The sequence below is a fragment of the Sapajus apella genome, unplaced genomic scaffold (genome assembly GCF_009761245.1).
Source record: "Sapajus apella isolate SASKATOON/1434 unplaced genomic scaffold, GSC_monkey_1.0 scaffold16, whole genome shotgun sequence".
NCBI classification, from domain to species: domain Eukaryota; kingdom Metazoa; phylum Chordata; class Mammalia; order Primates; family Cebidae; genus Sapajus; species Sapajus apella.
In genome coordinates this window covers 10,283,565-10,288,961 of record NW_022436956.1, presented here as the reverse complement: position 1 = coordinate 10,288,961, position 5,397 = coordinate 10,283,565, and positions in this window count along the sequence as shown.

The following is a 5,397-nucleotide window of genomic DNA, read 5'->3' as shown; positions in this document are numbered from 1 at the left end:
GCTGTCCTGGAGCTCTGGACATCAGGTGATCCACCTGCCTTGGCCTCCCAAAGTTCTGGGATTACAGGCATGAGCCACTGCACCCGGCCTATTTCTCTATTTTTAAAAAACCTGGTGAATGACATGGCTACAGGGCAAATGAAATAAAAATTGCCATAGTTGGTATGAATTTGTTATTTCCTTGCAGTTTTTCCTGATACAAAATATGAAAAAGTTTAATGTTATGAATTGGAGGTACATACTGACAGTTTATTTTGTCTACATTCTCTAATGTACGGTGCTGAAGAAGCACTTAGGTTTGTGCCCAGAAAAATGCCTACACATCGAGCAAAGGCTTGGAAAATAGTTAGAATTACATAAACAAGATTGAATAGTTATTTAACCAGATTATATAGTTCAGCCAAAATTATTGAAGTAATTATTATAACTTGATTCTGCTTTTTAGTGTTGTAGTTTTGATAACTCTATTGAGGTATCATTCACATATTTTATACAATTGACACATTTAAAGTGTATAATTCAGTGATTTTTAGTATATTTACTGGTTGTGCAGCCATAACCACTAAAAAATTTTTACTCTAAAAAAAGGAATGATGGCTGATTAGGAACAGCTCTGGAGTTCAGTTCCTAGTGAGAATGCAGAGGGTGAGTGATCACTGCATTTCCAAATGAATTTTTACTGCCCACAGATAGCAGATTCCCAGGTGGAAAAGCACCCTGAGTCTCCAGCATGGCTGTTTCAGCTGGTGCAGCAGGTCTCCACACAGAAACTCACACAAATCTGGGTGCCATTTCAACTGGCACCTGGAATGCCTGGGAGACAGAGTCACCCATTTAACTGAAAAAAAAAGGAGCTGAAACAGGGAGCCAGGTGATCTGGCTCAGCGGGTCCCACCCCTACAAAGACCAGCAACCTGAAATACTCTGGACTGATAGTTTCATAGCAGGCACAGCTGGACCTGGGTTGGTTCAGCTCTGGGAGGGGAAGAACATCTGCCATTACTGAGGCAGTCCACTACTACCGAGGCAGTCCGCCATTACCAAGGTGTCCACCATTACCGAGGCAGTCCACCATTACCGAGGCAGACTGCCGTTACCAAGGCAGTTCTAACTATACCTCTATAAACAAAACCACAAGGAAGTTCACACAGCTGCTGGGCAGAGCCCATGGCAGCTCAGCAATACCTCTGCTGGCAGACAGTGACTAGGCTACCTCCTAGCTGGGCAGGGCATCTCTGAAAAAAGGCGGCAGCACATCAGAAACTTATAAATAAAGCCCTACCTTCCCAGGACAGAGCACCTGGGGAAAAAAAGGCAGTTATGAGTTCCATTGCAGCAGACCTAAACGTACCTGCTCAGCAGCTCTGAACAGAACAATGGAGCTCACAGCTCAGCACTTGAGCTCCTGTAAAGGACAGACTGTCTCCTCAAGCAGCTCCCCAACCCCTGTATATCCAAAGAGACACCTCATAAAGGAGAGCTCAGGCTGACATCTGGTGGGTATCCTTCTGGGACAAAAATAACAGAAGAAGAAACTGGCAGAAACCCTTACTGTTCTGCAGCCACTGCAGGTGTTCCCCAGGCAAGCAGGGTCTGGAATGGACCTCCAGGAGTTCTACAGCAGAGGGGCCTGACTGTTAGAAGGAAAATTAAAAAACAGAAATAACAAAAAGGACGTTCATTCAGAGAACACCATCCGAAAGTCACCAACTACAAAGACAACAGGTAGATAAATCCACAAAGATGGGAAGAAACCAGCACAAAAAGGATGAAAACACCCAAAACAAGAAAGCCTCTCCTACTCCAAGGAATCACAACACCTCACCAGCAAGGGAACAAGGCTGGATGGAGAATGAGTCTGATGAATTGACAGAAACAGGCTTCAGAAAGTGGGTAATAATAAACTTCTCTGAGCTAAAAGAACATGTTCTAACCCAATGCGAAAAAACTAAGAACCTTGAAAAAAGGTTTGATGAAAAGCTAACGAGAGTAGACAGCTCAGAGAAGAATATAAATGACCTGATGGAGTTGAAAAACAACACGAGAACTTCATGAAGCATACACAAGTTTCAGTAGCAGAATCGACCAAGCAGAAGAAAGGATGTCAGAGATTGAAGATCAACCCAATGAAATAAAACAAGAAGGCAATATTAGAGAAAAAAGAGTGAAAAGAAATGAACAAAGCCTCCAAGAAATATGGGATTATGTGAAAGGACCTAATCTACGTTTGATAGGTGTACCTGAACGTGACGGAGAGAATGAATCCAAGCTGGAAAATACTCTTCAGGATTTTAACCAGGAGAACTTCCCCAACCTAGCAAGGCAGGCCAATATTCAAGTCCAGAAAATACAGAGAACACCACAAAGATATTCCTTAAGAAGAACAACCCCAAGGCACAAAATCGTCAGATTCACCAGGGTTGAAATGAAGGAAAAAATGCTAAAGGCAGCCAGAGAGAAATGTCGGGTTATCCACAAAGGGCCCATCAGACTCACAGCAGATGTCTTGGCAGAAATCCTACAAGCCAGAAGAGAGTGGGTGCCAATATTCAACATCCTTAAAGAACTTTCAACCCAGAATTTCATATCTGGCTAAACTAAGCTTCATAAGCGAAGGAGAAATAAAATCCCTTACGAAAAAGCAATTGCTCAGAGATTTCGTCACCACTAGGACTGCCTTACAAGAGCTCCTGAAAGAAGCACTAAACATAGAAAGGAACAACCAGTACCAGCCACTCCAAAAATGTACCAAATGGTAAAGAGCATCGACACTATGAAAAAACTGCATCAACTAATGGGCAAAACAACCAGCTAGCATCAAAACGGCAGGATCAAATTCACACATAACAGTATTAACCTTAAATGTAAATGGGCTAAATATCCCAATCAAAACACACAGACTGGCAAATTGGATAAAAAGTCAAAACCCATCAGTGTGCTGTATCCTGGAAACCCATCTCACATGCAAGGATACACATAGGCTCAAAATAAAGGGATGGAGAAAGATTTACCAAGCAAATGGAGAGCAAAAAAAGCAGGAGTTGCAATCCTAGTCTCTGATAAAATAGACTTTAAACCAACAAAGATCAAAAGAGACAAAGAAGGGCATTACATAATGGTAAAAGGATCAATGCAACAAGAAGAGCTAACGATCCTACATATATATGCACCCGATACAGGAGCACGCAGATACATAAAGCAAGTTCTTAATGACCTACAAAGAGACTTAGACTCCCACACAATAATAGTGGGAGACTTTTAACACTGCACTGTCAATATTAGATCAACAAGACCGAAAATTTACAAGGATATCCAGGACTTGAACTCAGATCAAGACCAAGCAAACCTAATAGACATCTACAGAACTCTCCACCCCACATCCACAAAATATACATTTTTCTCAGCACCACATCACACCTACTCTAAAACTGACCACATAATTGGAAGTAAATCACTCCTTAGCAAATGCAAAAGAACAGAAATCATAACAAATAGTCTCTCAGACCACAGGGCCATCAAATTAGAACTCAGGATTAAGAACCTCATTCGGAACCACACAACTTCATGGAAACTGAAAAACTGGTTCTTGAATGTTGACTGGATAAACAATGAAATGAAGCCAGAAATAAAGACGTTCTTCGAAACCAATGAGAACGTACCGGAATCTCTGGGACACATTTAAAGCAGAGTCTAGAGGAAAATTTATAGCAATAAATGTCCACATGAGAAGCAAGGAAAGATCTAAAATCTTTTTATTATTGAGTTATAAGAGTTCCCAGTGTATTCTACTTATAGGTTCCTTATCATATATATGATCTGCAAATATTTTCTCCCATTCTGGGGATGGTCATTTTACTTTCTCGATTTTCTTTGCAGCAAAAGTTCTAAATTTTGACAAAGTCCATTTTATCTACTTTTGTGGTTTGTGCTTTTGTTGTCTAAGAAATCATTGCCTAATTCAGGGTCACAAAGATTTACTCTTAAGGGTTCCTCTAAAAGTCTTATAGTTTTGGCTCTTATATGTAGGTCTGTGATCCATTTTGAGTAAGTTTTTGTGTATGGTGTTAGGTAGTGTTCCAACATCATTCTTTTGTAGGCAGGTAACCAGGATCCCAACACTATTTGCCCCATTAGGTTGACAATAAACATGAACTTTTATTTCTGAACTCTTAATTCTGTTCCATTGATTTATATGTTTTACTTTATGCCAGTGCAATCTGTCTTGATTACTGTAACTTTGTAGTAAGTGTGGAAGTTTGGAAGTGTGAAGCTTCCAAATTTGTTCTTTTTCAAGATTGTTTTGCTCTTCTGAGTCCCTTGCATTTTCATATGAATTTTAAGATCACCTTCCTACAAAAGCTGGCTGGGATTCTGATAAGGATTGCATTAAAGCTATTGATAAATTTGGGGACTATTGCCATCTGACTTATAAACATAGGATGTCTGCCTGTTCATTTAGATTAATTTCCTTCAACAATGTTACAGAGTTTTCAGAGCATAACATTTACATTTATTTTGTTAGGTTTATTTCTAAGTATTTTATTCTTTCTGATGCTCTTGTAAATTAAATTGTTTTCTTAATTTCATTTGCAGATTGTTCACAGGTATAAATGTAGTTGATTTTTTGCATTATTAATAGCTTTTTAGAGAAAACTTTAGGATTTTGTATATATAAGATCTTATCATCTACAAATAGCCTTTTATCCCTTTTGCTTGCCTAAGTACCCTGGCTAGAATATCCAGTATAATATTTTATAGAAATGGCAAAGTGGACATCCTTGTCCTGTTTCTGATTTTAAATAGAAAGCATTTAGTCCTTCGCCACTATGTAGTATGTTAACTGTGGATGTCCTTTTTCAAGTTGAGGGAGTTTCTTTCTGTTATTAGTTTGTTGAGTGTTTTTATTATGGAACAGCGTTGGATTTTGTCAAATGCTCTTTCTGCATCTATTATTATCATGTATTCTTTGTCCTTTTTTCCTATTAATATGCTGTATTACAATGTTTTCATGTGTTAAATTACTTTGCATTAGCAGGATAAGTCGTAGTGATATTTATTTATTTATTTATTTGATCTTATACAACAATTTTATTTTACTTGTTTCATTTTCTTATTTTTTTAGTTTAGTAATCTGAAACAAATGAATTGACTTCTTTGACATCAACTTAGTAGTAGAATGATAATGGGATTACATCTTCCATTGGATTAGGAGACTTTCAAGCCTTCCCTTAGCCTATGAATACAAATTTCATCTGTGAATGTATATGTTTTTGCATTGTAATTTGTCTATTTGTAGACCGTGTCTAATGATTTATGTTTATGGAGTTAGAAAATGTTGAGTATCAGTTACCGAAGAGGAAGCCTAAGTCTCATGACCCTTTGTGATGGTAATATAGT